Source organism: Salvelinus alpinus, chromosome 35 (assembly GCF_045679555.1).
Source record: "Salvelinus alpinus chromosome 35, SLU_Salpinus.1, whole genome shotgun sequence".
Lineage (NCBI taxonomy): Eukaryota > Metazoa > Chordata > Actinopteri > Salmoniformes > Salmonidae > Salvelinus > Salvelinus alpinus.
In genome coordinates, this window is record NC_092120.1 from 22,525,125 (window position 1) to 22,547,442 (window position 22,318).

A 22,318-nucleotide genomic window follows, 5' to 3' on the forward strand; every position below is an offset into this window, starting at 1 on the left:
TAATGAATTGTTTATGCCCGGGTTTAATGATGTATATTGTGGCCCTGTAATGTGCCCTAATGATGGAGAACGAGGCGACCGTCGATGAAGTATTAATTTGGACTGCCTCCCCGATGATTACTGCACCAACGCCGCTGCCCCCCCCCGCCCCCCCCACAAAACGTGATTCATGGAGACTTTCCGCTCGATGCAGCGGCTTGATTTTTCACTGTCTTGCTCTACTATAATCCTGATGCATCCGTAGGGGATCCTCCGCAATTAGTTTAGCTTGTATTTGTTTTGCAAGAGCCAGGCCAGATGAATCTAGAAGAAAAAAGTCTGGATGAAATTATTGCCTCCTTAAATGAAAAGTTCTGAAGTCAAATGTTTGAACCCTAAACAAGTGAGGAGCAAGTTGTTAACTGTCCCAACAGATGATGTTGAACTATTGTGGTTACTGCTGGTCTAACAAGCAAATATCTAAGCATGGCATAATGAGAGCTTCCACACTACTGAGCCGAACCAAACCAAGCTTGGCCTGGTTATGGATCCATCATAGTTGCTGGAACTAGGCGGGAAAGGATCATGTGAAAATAAAATATCTGAGCCATCACAGGTCGGATCATGTTGGCACACTTGCGTGAAAAAGCAGTGCTTGGATCAGTGATGTCACTGTTGGAAATTTCCCTCTGTCCAAGCTGTAGTTTTTCAGAATGGTGGTGTTCCTTTGTTAATTTTATGGTTTCCACTAGTTACCACAGCCACAAAGTCAAAATGGGCTTTATCTGATTTTATGGATGATTTCTGATTTATAATGCATGTTTCTGTAGGTTGCCAAACCTTTTTGTATTTTTTTTCAGACACAAATTACAAACAAAAAAATATTCCACTCAAGATTACGCAAACATTATTATGCAATTTTAAAACGATTACATAATTACATTATTAAACATAATTCCGCAAACATAAAAGAACAGTATAATCTCTTGTAGGGAGATTCTGTGTGTAGACCAAAGAATCAGTTGGAACTGAATGGGATTGCGTGAGATAACAAGCAGCAGTAGTTCTGTCATTTTGGATGTTTTAGGATTGGGCGAAGGCCGTGCTTAAACTGCTTCGATTCAAGTGCTTTGCCCATGGGGGGGCTTTGGCTATGTGAGGGTGGAGACTTTGGTCCCGATTCAATCAAATCATCTTTAGCCGAAATCCTCATAGCTGATGTTTTGGCGGTGTAAGAGGTGGGACTGTTTTAGAGCTGTCAAATCCACAAGCGGCTCCCAGCATTATACCTAAAGCAGACATTGCCATTGGTTGCACCGAGTCGCTTTAAGAGAAATCCCATACAGCTGAGCTTACAAGTTCTAACACTAGAATGTGAAATTGTGTATACACCTCGATTTAAACTGATAGAAATCCTCATGATCACATTTAATGATTTTTCAATTTGAGCGTCATTATTTCTATGGGACGGGTGTGGCTTCGAGACAATGATCACAAGAGCAGCTCCTCACCGATTTGACAGCTCCAACACAGTTCCACCCCTTACACCGCCAAAACATCAGCGATGCGGGTTTTGGCTATCGCCGGTTAGTGCTTGATCTGATTGAATCTAGGCCTTCATCTTTGCCGGAACTCTCAACTTCTAACACGTATAGTTCCAGAAGTTAATCATCCAGCTGACAAAATTACACAAGATTTTACTTCTGGGTTAACCGAGATTACATACATTAACATAATTATTACAAATTACAACATTGTTGACAAGCATTTCAAAGTCCAAGGGTACGAGTTGGAATTCGTAACATATTTTTTTTCCAGGACGTAACATCATACGAATTGGATGACGTTGCACACAATTGGGCAAATCTTTGGGGTCCGTTTATACAAAACCTCTGTAGTACCTGCAACAGAAGAGGATGTTCTGACTACTGTTGTGGCGGATGAAGAACAGAAAGTGTGGTCGGCTTTGAAGGTACGTATATTATGCTTTCTTAACATTACTGTTCGGGGACACAGCCTTGTGGCAGTCGCAGCCTCTGCGCTTTTCTCATTCACCTCTACAAAGTCCTTGTGCACCACCTCAGACAACTCCAGGTTGAGAAATTGCTCCTGAGCTATTCAAAGGAGTCCATCATGCCCATGCTGACCAGAACGGCTTTCAGGTTGCAGGTCTTCTCCATCTTCTGTCTGGACAAGTGCATATGTCCCACGTGGGCCAGGTCCATGCAACAAAGTTATCATACGTGAACTCCCTCACCAGCTTCTCCAGCCCAGTTTGTCCTCTATCTCTTCCGGGAGCATGCTCAGATTGCTCCAGAATCTGGCAGTTGACCTCAGGGATTAAGGTCAAGCAGAACATGCTCTCCTGATACACAATTTTCACTGACTTACTCAAATTTTCTCTCACCTTGAACTGAGCTTCTCTAGTGGATCTCTTCTTGAACTGCTTTCCTCACTTGCCCTCGAAATAAATGACATTCACCAACAAGTTTTGGTTGTTGACAGCTCCCTTTTGCAACCGGTCCTGGAGTTTTCCCTTTGTCTTTTTATCCACCCAGTTGTTTATGTTAACCCTAGCCGCCTCCACATTGGACTCGAAGTCGACAGACTCTAACCTGGCACCGTAGTACTTCCTAGTTTCACAGAGGAAAGCTTTTGAAAAGGTTTTGCCAGGTTCAGTGCATGGGGGTAGTGCGTACGGGGCCCAGACAGGAGTTTTCTGAACACCTCAGCTTTGTGGAGGGGCAGGGCCTCTAACATCCGTGTGGCAGTATTGCTCCTGGCCCCACTATTGGCCCCTGACCCCTCCAAACAGACGGTTGGCCAGGCTCAGTGTATATGGGGTTTGTCTTTGTTCAGCTCAGACAGGAGTTTTTTTTAACTCATCATGGATGTCACCCTCAGCTTTGTGGAGGTGCAGCGCCTCTGACATCTGTGTAGCAGTATTGTCCTTGGCATCAAGGAATACCATAGCCAAAGCAGAGGAGATTTGTATTTATTTTGGATCCCCATTGCAGCTACTCTTCCAGGGGTCCAACAAAATTAAGGCTGTTTATACAGTTTAAACATTACAATACATTCAGACTGTGTGACCTCAGGACCCTACTCCACCACTACCACATACAGTGGGGAGAACAAGTATTTGATACACTGCCGATTTTGCAGGTTTTCCTACTTACAAAGCATGTAGAGGTCTGTCATTTTTATCATAGGTACACTTCAACTGTGAGAGACGGAATCTAAAACAAAAGTCCAGAAAATCACATTGTATGATTTTTAAGTAATTAATTTGCATTTTATTGCATGACATAAGTATTTGATCACCTACCAACCAGTAAGAATTCCGGCTCTCACAGACCTGTTAGTTTTTCTTTAAGAAGCCCTCCTGTTCTCCACTCATTACCTGTATTAACTGCACCTGTTTGAACTCGTTACCTGTATAAAAGACACCTGTCCACACACTCAATCAAACAGACTCCAACCTCTCCACAATGGCCAAGACCAGAGAGCTGTGTAAGGACATCAGGGATAAATTGTAGACCTGTACAAGGCTGGGATGGGCTACAGGACAATAGGCAAGCAGCTTGATGAGAAGGCAACAACTGTTGGCACAATTATTAGAAAATGGAAGAAGTTCAAGATGACGGTCAATCACCCTCGGTCTGGGGCTCCATGCAAGATCTCACCTCGTGGGGCATCAATGATCATGAGGAATGTGAGGGATCAGCCCAGAACTACACGGCAGGACCTGGTCAATGACCTGAAGAGAGCTGGGACCACAGTCTCAAAGAAAACCATTAGTAACACACTACGCCGTCATGGATTAAAATCCTGCAGCGCACGCAAGGTCCCCCTGCTCAAGCCAGCGCATGTCCAGGCCCGTCTGAAGTTTGCCAATGACCATCTGGATGATCCAGAGGAGGAATGGGAGAAGGTCATGTGGTCTGATGAGACAAAAATAGAGCTTTTTGCTCTAAACTCCACTCGCCGTGTTTGGAGGAATAGAAGGATGAGTACAACCCCAAGAACACCATCCCAACCGTGAAGCATGGAGGTGGAAACATCATTCTTTGGGGATGCTTTTCTGCAAAGGGGACAGGACGACTGCACCGTATTGAGGGGAGGATGGATGGGGCCATGTATCGCGAGATCTTGACCAACAACCTCCTTCCCTCAGTAAGAGCGTTGAAGATGGGTCGTGGCTGGGTCTTCCAGCATGACAACGACCCGAAACACACAGCCAGGGCAACTAAGGAGTGGCTCCGTAAGAAGCATCTCAAGGTCCTGGAGTGGCCTAGCCAGTCTCCAGACCTGAACCCAATAGAAAATCTTTGGAGGGAGCCGAAAGTCCGTATTGCCCAGCGACAGCCCCGAAACCTGAAGGACCTGGAGAAGGTCAGTATGGAGGAGTGGGCCAAAATCCCTGCTGCAGTGTGTGCAAACCTGGTCAAGAACTACAGGAAACGTATGATCTCTGTAATTGCAAACTAAGGTTTCTGTACCAAATATTAAGTTCTGCTTTTCTGATGTATCAAATACTTATGTCATGCAATAAAATGCAAATTAATTACTTAAAAATCATACAATGTGATTTTCTGGATTTTTGTTTTAGATTCCGTCTCTCACAGTTGAAGTGTACCTATGATAAAAATTACAGACCTCTACATGCTTTGTAAGTAGGAAAACCTGCAAAATCATCAGTGTATCAAATACTTGTTCTCCCCACTGTATATACAGTACAAAATCCATGTGTACGTGTGTGTATAATGCGTATGTTATCGTGTGTATGCATGTGTCTGTGCCTATGTTTGTGTTGCTTTACAGTCCCCGCTGTTCCATAAAGCGTTTTTTTAATCTGTTTTTTTAGATCAAATTTTACTGCTTGCATGAGTTACTTGATGTGGAATAGAGTTCCATGTAGTCATGGCTCTATGTAGTACTGTGCGCCTTCCATAGTCTGTTCTGGACTTGGGGACTGTGAAGAGACCTCTTGTGGCTTGTCTTGTGGGGTATGCATCGGTGTCTGAGCTGTGCGCCAGTAGTTCAAACAGACAGCTCGGTGCATTCAACTTGTCAATACCTCTCATAAAAACAAGCAGTGATGAAGTCAATCTCTCCTCCACTTTGAGCCAGGAGAGATTGACATGTATATTATTAATATTAGCTCTCTGTGTACATCCAAGGGCCAGCTGCCTTGTTGACAGTGCTGTCAAGAAGGTAGAGCAGCGCCTTATCATGGACATACTTCTCCCCATCTTAGCTACTGTTGTGACAATATGTTTTGACCATGCCAGTTTACAATCCAGGGTAACTCCAAGCAGTTTAGTCACCTCAACTTGCTCAATTTACACATTTATTTATTACAAGATTTAGTTGAGGTTTAGGGTTTAGTGATCCCAAATACAATGCTTTTAGTTTTAGAAATATTTAGGACAAATTTATTCCTTGCCACCCATTCTGAAACTAACTGCAACTCTTTGTTAAGGGTTGCAGTCATTTCAGTCGCTGTAGTAGCTGACATGTATAGTGTTGAGTCATCCGCATACATAGACACTCTGGCTTTCCTCAAAGCCAGTGGCAATTCATTAGTAAAGATTGAAAAAAGTAGTGGGCCTAGACAGCTGCCTTGGGGAATTCCTGATTCTACCTGGATTATGTTGGAGAGGCTTCCGTTAAAGAACACCCTCTGTGTTCTGTTAGACAGATAACTAACTCTTTAACCACAATATAGCAGGGGGTGTAAAGCCATAACACAAGTTTTGCCAACAGCAGACTATGATCGATAATGTGAAAAGACGCACTGAAGTCTAACAAAACAGCCCCCACAATCTTTTGTCATCAATTTCTCTCAGCCAATCATCAGTCATCAGTGCTGTGCTTGTTGATTGTCCTTCCCTATAAGTGTGATGAAAGTCTGGTTAGAGCCAGTTTGTTTACTGTGAAATAGCATTGTATCTGGTCAAACACAATTTTCCCTCAAAGTTTACTAAGGGTTGGTAACAGGCTGATTGGTTGGATATTTGGGCCAGCAAAGGGGGCTTTACTATTCTTAGGTAGCGGAATGACTTTTGCTTCCGTCCAAGCCTGGGGGCACACACATTCTAGTGGACTTAAATATGAAAATGTGGCAAATAGGACGCTATTAACCTCAATAATTTTCCATCCAAGTTGTCAGACGGCGGTGGCTTGTCATTGTTGATAGACCATTTTTTCATCTCTTCCACACTTACTTTACAAAATTCAAAATTACAATGCTTGGCTTTCATAATTTGGTCAGATATACTTGGATGTGTAGTGTCAGCATTTGTTGCTGGCATGTCATGCCTAAGTTAGCTAATCTTGCCAATGAAAAAAATAATTTAAGTAGTTGGCAATATCCGTTGGTTTTGTGATGAATGAGCGATCTGATTCAATGAATGATGGAGCTGAGCTTGCCTTTTTCCCCAGAATTTCATTTAAGGTGCACCAAAGCTTTTTACTATCATTCTTTATTTCATGTATCTTTGTTTTATAGTGTAGTTTCTTCTTCTTTTTATTCAGATGATTTCTTAATTTGCAGTACGTTTGCCAATCGGTTGTGCAGCCAGACTTATTTGCCATTCCTTTTGCCTCATCCCTCGCAACCATACAATTTTTCAATTCCTCATCAAGCCTCGGGGATTTAAGTTTTTACAGTCATTTTCTTAATGGGCGCGTGCTTATTAGCAACTGAAATAAGCAATTTCATAAATGTGTCAAGTGCAGTGTCTGTTTGCTCCTCATTACACACCACGGACCAACATATATTCTTTACATCAATAACATAGGAATCACTACAAAACTTATTGTAATACCTCTGATACACTATATTAGGCCCAGCCTTTGGAATTTTGGTTTTCCTAGATATGGCTACTATATTGTGATTATTACATCCTATGGATTTGGATACTGCTTTCAAGCAAATATCTGCAGCATTAGTAAAGATGTGATCAATACATGATGATGATTTCATTCCTGTGCTGTTTGTAACTACCATGGTAGGTTGGTTGCAGGCACTGGTTACAGTTTGAAGTTTTTTCTTGAGTGGGCAGCTTGATGAAAGACAGTTAATATTTAAATCACCCAGAAAATATACTTCTCTGTTGATATCACATACGTTATCAAGCATTTCACACATGTTATCCAGACACTGACAGTTAGCACTTGGTGGTCTATAGCAGCTTCCCACCAGAATGGGCTTCAGGTGAGGCAGATGAACCAGCCATATTACTTCAACAGTATTTAACATGAGATCCTCTTTAATCTTTACAGGAATGTGGTTCTGAATATAAACAGAGGAGAGAAGATGGTTTCCTTCGCTGTTCCTCTCGCTGGTCTTCTTGAAGAGAATCAGGGAGAAGTTGTCGTTTGACACAGACAGAGATGCCGTCGTAAGTGTTGTGAGCGACGGGGAAGAACTGAAAATTGAACTGCTGTGAGATTTTATAGAGCGGGATGTGGTCTCAAAGGTGAGGAGGAAATGCATTAAGGTCAAAAGTTCAAGTATACCAATCTTTTTTTCCCCCCGAAGTAAAGCTCACCACTGGTGTGCGTGGCCAAAGAGCTCTATTTTCATGACATTGAACAAATGTAAATGTCTGGAGTTTGCTTAACGGCATTGGCACTTGGATTGGAACCAGTGTTATGGTCAGGTGACATGAAAATAGACCTCTGTGGGTTTAGCGTTGAAATAAGGAAGCATACAGTAACATGAAAAGAAAACCCATACCTACTGTAAAAAATGCTGGTGGATCTTTGATGTTATGGGTCCATTTTGGTTCCCCTGGTCCTGGGGCCCTTGTTAAGGTCAACGGCATCAAGAACTTTACCCAGTACCGGAACATTTGAACCAAAAACCTGGTTGCCTCTGCCAGGAGGTTGAATGTTGGCCTCAAGTGGATCTTCCAGCAAGACCATAGCCCCAAGCACACATCAAAATCCACAAAGAAATTGTTAATTGACCACAAGATGTTGCAATGGGCATCTCAGTCTCCGGACTGGAACCCTGTTGAAAACCTGTGGTTTGAATTGAAGAGGGCAGTCCAGAAGCACAGAGGAAGGATATCAAGAATCTGGAAAGATTCTGTATGGAGAAATGGTCTAAGATCCCTCTTAATGTGTTCTCCAATCTCATAAAGCATTTTAGAAAAAGGCTAAGTGTCGTTATTCTATCAAGGGGATAAAATAATATCATTGTTTAAAAAAAAATGTAGCATACAATATAGCTCAGTATTTGTATTATTTATTTTATGTCGTCTTTTTTGCTCATCTTTAGCTAGCAAGAGCGAGAGAGATTCAACCTAACCCGCCTGAGGGAGGCCTCACCACGACAGTCGTCATTATGTGGCTTTGTGTCCTCTGATTACCCGGCTTTGATTTGGAAGGAGGGCAGACTGGGTGGAACAACAATGCATGTTTACGGTGTAAAGACAGACAAATTGCTAACATCATGTCTTCATTATTATTATATCCATTTCCATTTTAAGGCGTGAGAATAAAAAAATAACATGTATAACCACCCCCTCCTTCTTTTCAGCACCATATGCTTTTATCTTGACAACTAGGATCATAAGAGACATTGAACCATTTAAAAGGCTGCTAATGTTTCTGTTGAGACAGCCAGTGGGCGCTTCCTAAATTGCACCCTATTCGCTATATAGTGCACTACTTTTGATCAGGGCTCTGATCAAAACTGGTGCACTATGTAGGGGATAAGGTGCTATTTGGAACACAGCCAGTGAAATGAAGGCATGTGAGATGGCCATGCTGAGGGATGAGCAGTGCTTTATACTCCGTGAGCAGGACAAGCAATTAGCCTGAATAATTACTCGCTGAAGGGGAGACATGCTTCGCTCCACTGATCAGCAAAGTTCACGCAAAGTTATAATTAACAATAACTTGTTTACAAATGAACGCACACAAACATTTGTGTACTTAAGGGCGCACAGTATAGTTAGCGCAGATGCATCTGAGTGAGGTTGAAAAACAACAATGTCAAATGGTGGAATTATGGGCGCTGGTGAGCCTTTGTCCCAGTTATCTGTCTAAGGGAGAGGGATAGAGGGAGCGAGAGAATCATCCCACTGGGCACGGACATCTAGTTTTGATTTACATTTGGTTGAGTTGTCAACTAAGGTGACTTCAACGTGACATCAACAAAACAGTTCACCATGTCATTGGATTTAGGTTAAAAGTTGGGTGAAAAAAATACTAAATTCCCTTATATTTATGACTTTTTTTCAAATCCAATCAGTTTTCCACGTTGATTCCCACGTCATCACAATGGTGTGGAAACGACGTTGATTCAACCCGTTTTTGCCCAGTATTTGACTAAAATGTCATCATTTGAAACCTTTGCTTACATTTGTATACGATCATGTCTCTCTATTATGAACAGATATCCAAAATGAAAATAACTTGGATCTGATTTCCTGGTGTTTTTAGTCTTTTATGACCAACAGTGAAAATTCTGTAAAATGTCAATTGGGGAACACTGCTGTAGGCTATGTACCTTGGGCATATACACAATGATCTATTGTGTATATGCCCAAGGTACATAGCCTGCAGCAGGGAAAGTACTTTTTCCCTTGACTTTTTCCACATTTTGTTACAGCCTTACTCTAAAATTGATTAAATAAATTAAATCCTCAGCAATACAATACCCCATAATGACAAAGCAAAAATAGGTTTTTAGAAATTTTTGCAAATGTTTAAAAAATGTAAAACAGAAATTCAGACCCTTTGCTATGAGATTACAAATTGAGCTCAGTTGCATCCTGTTTCCATTGATCATCCTTGAGATGATTCTACAACTTGATTGGAGTCCACATGTGGTCTATTCAATTGATTTGACATGATTTAGAAAGGCACACATCTGTCTATATATGGTCCCACAGTTGACAGTGCATATCAGAACAAAAACCAAGCCATGGGGTCGAAGGAATTGTCCGTAGAGCTCAGAGACAGGACTGTGTCAAGGCACAGATCTGGCGAAGGGTACCAAAACATTTCTGCAGCATTGTAGGTCCCCAAGAACACAGTGGCCTCATTCTTCAATGGAAAAAGTTTGGAACCACAAATACTCTTCCTAGAGCTGGCTGCCTGGCCAAACTGAGCAATCGGAGGGCCTTGGTCAGGGAGGTGACCAAGAAGCCAATGGTCACTCTGACAGAACTCCAGAGTTCCTCTGTGGCGATGGGAGAACTTTCCAGAAGGACAACCATCTCTGCAGCACTCCACCAATCAGGCCTTTATGGTAGAGTGGCCAGATGGAAGCCACTCCTGAGTAAAAGGCACATGACAGCCCTCTTGGAGTTTGCCAAAAGGCACCTAAAGACTCTCAGACAATGAGAAACAAGATTCTCTGGTCTAATGAAACCAAGATTTAAATCTTTGGCCTGAATGCCAAGCATCATGTCTGGATGAAACCTGGCACCATCCCTAAGGTGAAGCATGTTAGTGGCAGCATCATGCTGTGGGGATGTTTTTCAGCGGCAGGGACTGGGAGACTAATCGAGAAAAAGATTAACGGAGCAATGTACAGAGAGATCCTTGATGAAAACCTGCTCAGGACCTCAGACTGGGACCACGGTTCACCTTACAACAGGACAACTACCCAAAGCACACAGCCAAGACAATGCATGAAGACTTGGGACAGGTCGTGAATGTCCTTGAGTGGCCCAGTCAGAGCACGGACTAGAACCCGATCGAACATCTCTGGAGAGACCTGAAGATAGCTGTGCAGCGACACTTCCCATCCAACCTGACAGGGCTTGAGAGGATCTGCAGAGAAGAATGGGAGAAAGTCCCCAAACACAGGTGTGCCAAGCTTGTGGCATCATACCCAAGAAGACTCAATGCTGTAATTGCTGCCAAAGGTGCTTCAAAAAGTACTGAGTAAAGGGTCTGAATACTTATGTAAATGTGATATTATTATAAAAAATATAAAATTAGCAAAATGTCTAAAAACCTGTTTTTGCTTTGTCATTAATGGCGTATTGTGTGTTGATTGATGATAGGAAAACAATTGAATCAATTTTATAAAAAGTCAAGGGGTCTAAATACTTTCAAAAGGCCCTGTATACACTAACTGACTAATAGAGGGTGTGGGTTGAAGCCACCGTGCGTCCATCTTGGCACTCCCCCATCATTGTAGAAAATATTTAGGATGATATAGATATGCATTTATTAATGACTACATTTGTTTTTGCCACATTATTCTATTATACACTTTTAAATTATATAAGTGTGTGTGTGTGTGTATATATATATACAGTGGGGAGAACAAGTATTTGATACACTGCCGATTTTGCAGGTTTTCCTACTTACAAAGCATGTAGAGGTCTGTCATTTTTATCATAGGTACACTTCATCTGTGAGAGACGGAATCTAAAACAAAAATCCAGAAAATCACATTGTATGATTTTTAAGTAATTAATTTGCATTTTATTGCATGACATAAGTATTTGATCACCTACCAACCAGTAAGAATTCCGGCTCTCACAGACCTGTTAGTTTTTCTTTAAGAAGCCCTCCTGTTCTCCACTCATTACCTGTATTAACTGCACCTGTTTGAACTCGTTACCTGTATAAAAGACACCTGTCCACACACTCAATCAAACAGACTCCAACCTCTCCACAATGGCCAAGACCAGAGAGCTGTGTAAGGACATCAGGGATAAATTGTAGACCTGTACAAGGCTGGGATGGGCTACAGGACAATAGGCAAGCAGCTTGGTGAGAAGGCAACAACTGTTGGCACAATTATTAGAAAATGGAAGAAGTTCAAGATGACGGTCAATCACCCTCGGTCTGGGGCTCCATGCAAGATCTCACCTCGTGGGGCATCAATGATCATGAGGAATGTGAGGGATCAGCCCAGAACTACACGGCAGGACCTGGTCAATGACCTGAAGAGAGCTGGGACCACAGTCTCAAAGAAAACCATTAGTAACACACTACGCCGTCATGGATTAAAATCCTGCAGCGCACGCAAGGTCCCCCTGCTCAAGCCAGCGCATGTCCAGGCCCGTCTGAAGTTTGCCAATGACCATCTGGATGATCCAGAGGAGGAATGGGAGAAGGTCATGTGGTCTGATGAGACAAAAATAGAGCTTTTTGCTCTAAACTCCACTCGCCGTGTTTGGAGGAATAGAAGGATGAGTACAACCCCAAGAACACCATCCCAACCGTGAAGCATGGAGGTGGAAACATCATTCTTTGGGGATGCTTTTCTGCAAAGGGGACAGGACGACTGCACCGTATTGAGGGGAGGATGGATGGGGCCATGTATCGCGAGATCTACACCAACAACCTCCTTCCCTCAGTAAGAGCGTTGAAGATGGGTCGTGGCTGGGTCTTCCAGCATGACAACGACCCGAAACACACAGCCAGGGCAACTAAGGAGTGGCTCCGTAAGAAGCATCTCAAGGTCCTGGAGTGGCCTAGCCAGTCTCCAGACCTGAACCCAATAGAAAATCTTTGGAGGGAGCCGAAAGTCCGTATTGCCCAGCGACAGCCCCGAAACCTGAAGGACCTGGAGAAGGTCAGTATGGAGGAGTGGGCCAAAATCCCTGCTGCAGTGTGTGCAAACCTGGTCAAGAACTACAGGAAACGTATGATCTCTGTAATTGCAAACTAAGGTTTCTGTACCAAATATTAAGTTCTGCTTTTCTGATGTATCAAATACTTATGTCATGCAATAAAATGCAAATTAATTACTTAAAAATCATACAATGTGATTTTCTGGATTTTTGTTTTAGATTCCGTCTCTCACAGTTGAAGTGTACCTATGATAAAAATTACAGACCTCTACATGCTTTGTAAGTAGGAAAACCTGCAAAATCATCAGTGTATCAAATACTTGTTCTCCCCACTGTATATGTGTGTGTGTGTGTGTATATATGTATGTATGTCTGTGTGTGTGTGTGTATATTTTTAGTTTAACCTTTATTTAACTAGGCAAGTCAGTTAAGAACAAATTCTTATTTACAATGACGGCCTAGGAACAGTGGGTTAACTGCCTTGTTCAGGGGTAGAACGACAGATTTTTACCTTGTCAGCACGGGAATTTGATCTAGCAACCTTTCGGTTACTGGCCCAACGCTCTAACCACTAGGCTACCTGCCAACCCGGCATATATAAACTCAGCAATAAAAGAAACGTCCCTTTTTCAGGACCCTGTCTTTCAAAGATAATTCGTAAAAATCCAAATAACTTCTCAGATCTTCATTGTAAAGGGTTTAAAGACTGTTTCCCATGCTTGTTCAATGAACCATAAACAATTAATGAACATGCACCTGTGGAACGGTCGTTAAGACACTAACAGCCTACAGACGGTAGGCAATTAAGGTCGGTCACAGTTTTGAAAACCTAGGACACTAAAGAGACCTTTCTACTGACTCTGAAAAACACCGAAAGAAAGATGCCCAGGGTCCCTGCTCATCTGTGTGAACGTGCCTTAGGCATGCTGCAAGGAGGCATGAGGACTGCAGATGTGTCCAGGGCAATAAATTGCAATGTCCGTACTGTGAGTCGCCTAACACAGCGCTACAGGGAGACAGGTTGGACAGCTGATCGTCCTCGCAGTCGCAGACCACGTGTAACAACACCTGCACAGGATCGGTACATCTGAACATCACAGCTGCGGGACAGGTACAGGATGGCAACAACAACTGCCCGAGTTTCACCAGGAACGCACAATCCCTCCATCAGTGCACAGACTTTCCGCAATAGGCTGAGAGAGGCTGGACTGAGGACTTGTAGGCCTGTTGTAAGGCAGGTCCTCACCAGACATCACCGGCAACAACGTCGCCTATGGGCACAAACCCACCGTCGCTGGACCAGACAGAACTGGCAAAAACTGACGAGTCGCGGTTTTGTCTCACCAGGGGTGATGGTCGAATTCGCGTTTATGGTCAAAGGAATGAGCGTTACACCGAGGCCTGTACTGTGTAGCGGGATCGATTTGAAGGTGGAGGGTCCGTCATGGTCTGGGGCGGTGTGTCACAGCATCATTGGACTGAGCTTGTTGTCATTGCAGGCAATCTCAATGCTGTGCGTTACAGGGAAGGCATCCTCCTCCCTCATGTGGTACCCTTCCTGCAGGCTCATCCTGACATGACCCTCCAGCAAGACAATGCCACCAGCCATACTGCTCGTTCTGTGTGTGATTTCCTGAATTTGGAAGACCCATTTGCGACCAAGCTTTAACTTCCTGACGGATGTCTTGAGATGTTGCTTCAATATATCCACATAATTTTCCTCCCTCTTGATGCCATCTATTTTGTGAGGTGCACCAGTCCCTCTTGCAGCAAATCACCACCACAACATGATGCTGCCACCCCTGTGCTTCATGGTTGGGATGGTGTTCTTCGGCTTGCAAGCCTCTCCCTTTTTCCTCCAAACATAACGATGGTCATTATGGCCAAACAGTTCTATTTTTGTTTCATCAGACCAGAGGTCATTTCTCCAAAAAGTGCGATCTTTGTCCCCATGTGCAGTTCCAAACCGTAGTCTGGCTTTTTTATAGCGGTTTTGGAGCCGTGGCTTCTTCTTTGTTGAGCGGCCTTTCAGGTTATGTCGATATAGGACTCGTTTTACTGTGGATATAGATACTTTTGTACCTGTTTCCTCCAGCATCTTCACAAGGTCCTTTGCTGAGTGGTCCCATGGTGTTTATACTTGCATATTATTGTTTGTACAGATGAACGTGGTACCTTCAGGCATTTGGAAATTGCTCCCAAGGATGAACCAGACTTGTGGAGGTCTACAATTTTTTTTATTAGGTCTTTGCTGATTTCTTTTAATTTTCCCATGATGTCAAGCGGAGAGGCACTGATTTTGAAGGTAGGCCTTGAAATACACCTCCAATTGACTCAAATGATGTCAATTAGCCTATCAGAAACTTCTAAAGCCACGACATCATTTTCTGTAATTTTCCAAGCTATTTAAAGGCGAAGTCAACTTAGTGTATGTAAAATTTTGACCCACTGGAATTGTGATACAGTGATTTATAAGTGAAATAATCCGTCTGTAAACAATTGTTGGAAAAATGACTTGTGTCATGCACAAAGTAGATGTCCTAACCGACTTGCCAAAACTATAGTTTGTTAACAAGAAATTTGTGGAGTGGTTGAAAAACGAGTTTTTATGACTCCAACCTATGTGTATGTAAACTTCCGACTTCAACTGTAGGTATCAAACTTGGTACACTAATACTAGATACCTTTTAAGAACATTTTAAAGATTGGAGGCAGCAGGGTGCGAATTATGGGGGATCCCCTGAATGAAACATTAGCTCCCCTAAATGCAACAAAAGTCAAACTTTGGTTGGGGGGGGGTCTCTAAATAATGTTAATTTTACAATTATCCTATTTGTTTAAAATGCAGTGGGAAATATGTTTTACTGTGGTAAATATGAAAATAAATGCTTCCAAATGAAACTAACACCCCTACCTCTCTGTCATGGTTTAAACCATTTATTTCTAGGTGGCTCCACAAACAGTCTCCTGGTCCCACTGCCTGTCCACTCAGTATAAAAATAGCCTTTATTTTAATGCGTTAGATTTATCCGTTGATTTATCATTGTTTGCTTTTGTCAGTCAGCTGTTTAGAGCGCTCACTGCTGTGTTTTCCAGGTGCGCGCGGGGTATTGGTGTTCTCTGTGCCATCCGTGGCCAGAAGAAGTAGACCATTTTATTTAGCTACATTATCTTCTATCACACAATATTTGTTTTCTTTCCTGGATCAGCTGATGATGGTTGCCAATATCACTAGACTACAGCTAGACACCAATGTGCATCCAATCCATCCAACACGAATGACAGTAGGCCTATAGTTGACTCTTTCAGTTAGAAGCATTCGATTTCGCAATGGCATAGGCCTACATTCATTTGGATTTGAGTGCCCATAAGAACTGTTTTCACAGTGAAACATAATTAAATGCTACGTAGGCATAGTTACACTTGCATTTTCCGATGTTCTAATTAAATTGTTAAATGCTTACAAATGACAAAGAACACTGTCATAAATGCCATTAATGTAAGGAAAGAAAGGTTGTGTTTTATGTCACACGATCTGTGAAGACTCCAAGCATTCACCTCATAAATTATAGACAACTCATGAACTAGGGTGTAAACATATTTTGATTCAACTTGGTGTACTATGTTAAATGTAGGCTACCTGCTCTGCGTTTGTTCATGTGTGTACAATTGCCTCGGCTGAGAGGGTAGACTTGGCCTACACCACCACAGTGGTTTGGTTTTAGAAGAGGGGGGGGACATAACCTAGCGGGATTGTTTGGGGTTATCCAAAGCTAATTTCCTGTATTTTTACACAATCCAATATGCCGTCTCCATTTAGAAAAAAAGGAAGCAAAAACGCCCACAGTCAACAAGCTAGGTAAGAGATCATTATTAAATATGTTTAAGTGATTCAAAAGACTGAACTAGATCAAAGGTAATTGAATAATAAATATTGTGTTGCACCTTTTACCGAATAGCCTAACAAATGAGCAACTCTTGAAAAAATACAAAGACTTTTGATTGTCTTTATTAAGTCAAATTTCAGCCAGGCCGACCAGCCAGCCCGAGCTGCCTGCACGCACAACCCCCACCAGTCTAGACAATAACTCTCACCAAAAAAATTCCTTCACAGTTCATACCTTAAATTTTTTGGGGGAAACAAACTAAACAAAAAAAAAACTACATACACCTCAAATATACATGAACACACAGAAACCTAAAAAAAAAAACTGCACAATATAGCTGGGTCGCCCCGTCCTGTCCCTAGGGATCCACTACCCTGCAGCGCCCCAACACACCCCACTCACCTTTAGGATCTTAGTGAAACATTCATATTGGTTTCGGGTGTGTTTGGCAAAAGCCAGAGTGATAACCCACAGGATGGCAGACCACCAGGGCCAGGACTGAGCAGCCCAGCAGCTAGGGATGGCCTAAATACGTATCTCCCCCTTTTCAATACAGACTCCTTTAGTCGTACTGTATTCCATATAAGGCACCCAGACCTAACGAAAGTTTCCCAGTATACCCCCTAGTAATAAATCAAATCTAGTGATACATGACTTGACATTGTGGGAGGATAAACAAGCCTTCCAATAAATGGCAATGCATTTCTTAGCAGCTATAAATGCTTGGTTACACAGTTTCTTAAGATACGTCTCCAGAATCAACATTTCCAAGCAAACAAAAACCGGGAGAAGGGAGAATCTGTAGACATGCTGAGATAAAAGACCATACTCTTTGCCAGAATTCAGCCAGCCTTCATAAGACCGTAATATATGCAAATATGTCCCCTTTTGTGTTTTACACCTCCAGCGGAGGACTTACATTTCTGAGTGCATGTAATTCAGTTTCAATGGCATATGGAATGTTCTACGGATGGTCTTCAACTGCAGTAATTTATGTCTGAGATGATATGAACATGACTGGGCATTCAAACACATCTGTAGCCATTCTCTTTCAACCCTTGATACATTTTGGAAATCAACTTTGGAGGTTTGTCAGACTGCCTTAAAATAACATCTGGCTTGTCCAGTGTTTACTGCACAGAGAGAATAACGTTTTGCATCTGCAAAAATTCACCTCACCTCTGTCACAAACTGGTCTTCCCTGGCTGCCTGACCCTGCTGAAACCCCTGTCACCATCTAATCCTCCTAAAATGAGGTATGACAAACAATTACCTTGGTGTACATTTATACATAATATCATCCAATAATATAATCAATGGTTCAATAATTGAAATGACCATGATTCCCTGTTCCCAGACCGTAGCTTTAAGCTTAAACTGCTGTCCTGTAGCTACTGTAGGTCTACCCATCAATTCAAGATGGAACGTTGTATCATTCACTGTTATTGTTAATAAAGGCTTACTGCAAAATTCACCTGAGCTCCGTAGACTGATCTTCCCTTGCTGTCTGACCCTGCTGGGAACACTATCGCCCTCTGATCCTGCTAAGACATGATGAGTATAGTGTTGTGTACTGACTGCACTGGAGCGCTGCATCCCCACTGAATGCCTGCGGGACCCAACGGAGATCATTGTGGCGCGGTCTGTATTTTTCATGCTGCGGGCGGGAGCGGGCTGTCAGACAGACGACTTTGGGATGAACATATTTTGTTGTCCCACAGATTATTTGGAACGGTCCTCTTTCTGCTTTGTATGCATTAGCCTACATATTGTATTAAAAGCACTTTTTTTTGTTGCATTATTCACACACTCAGAATTCACTGCTTCAACTTAATGGTGAGCAAGCCTTTTTCTACAAATATTGATTACCCATTTGTCTCTGCCTGCAAATCGTCCTCCTATAAAGGTAGGCTATATCCTAGAGGACATAGCGAGTGTTGCTGTCATCATCCTTGCTGCCTCCAGTTCAGTAGCCATACCTGCAAGATCAGGTGTTCTCAATTAAATAGTAGGCTATAGCCTATTCATGGGCGGGGAATAACGGAGCAGTTATCTTTCCAAGGAAATGTTATTCCTAAATAAGCCTATGACTAGGCCATAGTTTACTACATTGCCTAGAAATAGGCCTAAATGTTGATCACTCATATTCAGTGGCGATTTTAGCATGTAAATCTTCGTGGGGTCCCCAAAAAATTTTGGGGATGGATGCCAGCAAAGCCACAACACTAAACAATACATTAATTGCACTCAAACGGTGCCCACCAACTGTTAGGGCTTACCTAAAGCTGTCCCAACAGCAGAGTCCCAACAGGCTATCGCTATCTGACTGATAACTAGAGGCTAGAGCTGACCTGGCTGTGGTAGCTACTAGCTAGCGTAGCTTATTCATTCACCTCAGTCGAGAGGGGATGACACATTAGCTAACATTACATGTCAGGTTACAATACTTGCTCAGCACTGTTCTGTTAAGTTAAACATTGGTGACCTTGCCAGCTACATCAGTCAACTAAAGGATAGCCAATTTCTGCTCTGCTTGTTTTACAACTCGGTGAAAGAACGCAACACATACACACGGAACTATTCTCAACTCTCCAATGCTGGTCCAGCCAGCCTTCCAGAAGCTTTGCCTTCACACAGCCTGTCAGCCCGCTCTGTGGTGTCCACAAGTGGTCCTAAATCTAGCCGGCTGAACACTCCAAACAGCCTACCTGACTTCTCAGGGGTGTCTGCATGGTCCTAAAGCACCCCATCGCCGTTTTTGAATCACATGCAATGATAAAACTGGGGAGGGACAAAAATGCAATTTCAGAACAAGCTACAGACTAGCCACCCTGTATTGTCAGAGCATATTTATCGTATGCCACGCGTTGTTTGATTTTGTCCGCATCATGAGAAAAAAAGAAGCTAACATTCAGCACAATCATCCTTAAATTACGTGGTGTTTTTGGTCCTACAGTAACGGTATAGTATGCTATTATATTCAGGCTGTTATGTAGAATACTAATTAATCATTCAGTAAGTGATGTGAGACAGTAATTCATTGCTCCGGTGCGCTCCAGCAGCACTACACCCTTGATTATACTCAGGATTCCAAAATGACCACCAACCAGCAGGTGTGCTCTCTGACGCGTGACTCCAACCGCAGGACGACGTGGGCCAGGGGGAGAGCCCGAGAGTAAGGAGCGGGCCGGTCTGGATGCCAGAGATGGAAATCTCGGACGATGTTGGGGTCCAGGATGTCGGCTGTCGGGACCCAACAGCGCTCCTCTGGGCTGTACCCCTCCCAGTCCACCAGGTACTGGAGCCGACCCCCCCCCCCCCGACGTCGGGAGTCCAGAAGAAACCTGACGGCATAGATTATTAAGGTCTCCAGGTCTCTCCTGGACTCCCGACATTGTGGGGGTCGGCTCCAGTACCTGGTCGACTGGGAGGGGTGCGGCCCAGAGGAGCGCTGTTGGGTCCCATCGATGTCCATGGGAAGCGGAGGGGTGTTGAAGGGGACGACACCAGCCAGGGGACCAGGAACCACCGGTCTGAGTAGGGAAACATAAAAAGAGGGTGAGATCGGGTAGTTGATATGTCACCTCATTGACCTTCTGGAGGACCTTGAAGGGCCCCACAAACCGGGGGTGGAGAGCCAGATGTGATCACCAGGATGGAACACAGGAGCCTCACCAATATGTGTGAAATGCTTGATAATGTATGTGATATCAACAGAGAAGTATATCTTCTGGGTGATTTAAATATTGACTGGCTATCATCAAGCTGCCCACTCAGGAAAAAACTTCAAACTGTAACCAATGCCTGCAACCTGGTTCAGATTATCAGTCAACCTACCATGGTAGTTACAAACAGCACAGGAATTAAATCATCAATAAGTATTGATCACATTTTTACTAACGCTGCAGATAATTGCTTGAAAGCAGTATCTGAATCCATAGGATGTAATGATCACAATATAATCGCCATATCTAGGAATACCAAAGTTCCAAAGGCTGGGCCTAATATAGTGTATAAGAGGTCATACAATAAGTTGTGTAGTGATTCATATGTTGATGATGTAAAGAATATTTTCTGCTCTGTGGTGTGTGATGAGGAGCAACCAGACGCTGCACTTGACACATTTATGAAACTACTTATTGCAGTTACTAATAAGCACGCACCCATTAAGAAAATGACTGTAAAACTGTTAAATCCCCTTGGATTGATGAGGAATTGAAAAATGGTATGGTTGAGAGGGATGAGGCAAAAGGTATGGCAATTAAGTCTGATTGGCAAACATACTGCAAATTAAGAAATCATGTGAATAAACTTAATAAAAATAAACTATACTATGAAACAAAGATACATTATATAAAGAATAATAGTGAAAAGCTTTGGGGCACCTTAAATTAAACTCTGGGGAAAAAAGCCAACTCGGCTCCTTCATTTATTGAATCAGATGGCTCATTCATCACAAAACCCACTGATATTGCCAACTACTTTAATGACTTTTTCATTGGCAAGATAAGCAAACTTAGGAATGACATGCCAGCAACACTACACATCCAAGTATATCTCACCAAATTATGAAAGACAGGATTTGTACTTTTGAATTCCGTAAAGTCAGTGTGGGAGAGGTGAAAAATCGGTTGTCTATCAACAATGACAAGCCACCGGGGTCTGACAATTTAAGGATAATAGCAAACAATATTGCCACTCCTATTTGACACATCTTCAATTTAAGACTACTAGAGAGCGTGTGCCCTCAAGCCTGGAGGGAAGATAAAGTCATTCCGCTATCCAAGAATAGTAAAGTCCCCTTTGCTGGCTCAAATAGCCGACCAATCAGCCTGTTACCAACCCTTAGAAAACTTCTGGAAAAAATTGTGTTTGACCAGATACAATGCTATTTCACAGTAAACAAATTGACAACCGAATTTCAGCATGCTTATAGGGAAGGACATTCAACAAGCACAGCACTTACACAAATTATTGATGATTGGCTGAGAGAAATTGATGATAAAAAGATTGTGGGGGCTGTCTGGTTAGACTTCAGTGCAGCTTTTGACATTATTGATCATAGTCTGCTTCTGGAAAAACTTGTGTTATGGCTTTACACCGCCTGCTATATTGTGGATAAAGAGTTACTTGTCTAACAGAACACAGAGGGTGTTCTTCAATGGAAGCCTATCAAATATAATCCAGTCAGAATCAGGAATTCCCCAGGGTAGCTGTTTAGGCCCCTGCTTTTATTTTATTTTACTAATGACATGACACTGACTGAGTAAGGCCAGAGTTTCTATGTATGCGGATGACTCAACACTCTACACGTCAGCTGCTACAGCGACTGAAATGACTGCAACACTCAACAAAGAGTTGCAGTTAGTTTCAGAGTGGGTGCAAGGAATAAGTTAGCCTTAAATATTTCTAAAACTAAAAGCATTGTATTTGGAACAAAACACTCACGGAACCCTAATCATCAAATCAAATCAAATCAGGTTTATTTTATATAGCCCTTCGTACATCAGCTAATATCTCGAAGTGCTGTACAGAAACCCAGCCTAAAACCCCAAACAGCAAGCAATGCAGGTGTAGAAGCACGGTGGCTAGGAAAAACTCCCTAGAAAGGCCAAAACCTAGGAAGAAACCTAGAGAGGAACCAGGCTATGAGGGGTGGCCAGTCCTCTTCTGGCTGTGCCGGGTGGAGATTATAACAGAACTATGCCAAGATGTTCAAAATATTCATAAGTGACAAGCATGGTCAAATAATAATCATGAATAATTTTCAGTTGGCTTTTCATAGCCGATCATTAAGAGTTGAAAATAGCAGGTCTGGGACAGGTGGCGGTTCCATAACCGCAGGCAGAACAGATGAAACTGGAATAGCAGCAAGGCCAGGCGGACTGGGGA

The 22,318-nt window shown here is 42.8% G+C and overlaps 1 pseudogene; it reads right to left on the bottom strand.

Moving 5' to 3' along the window:
• Positions 1-1,621: 1,621 nt before the first annotated feature.
• On the bottom strand, positions 1,622-2,950 carry LOC139564462 (leukocyte elastase inhibitor pseudogene; annotated as a pseudogene).
• Positions 2,951-22,318: the final 19,368 nt, after the last annotated feature.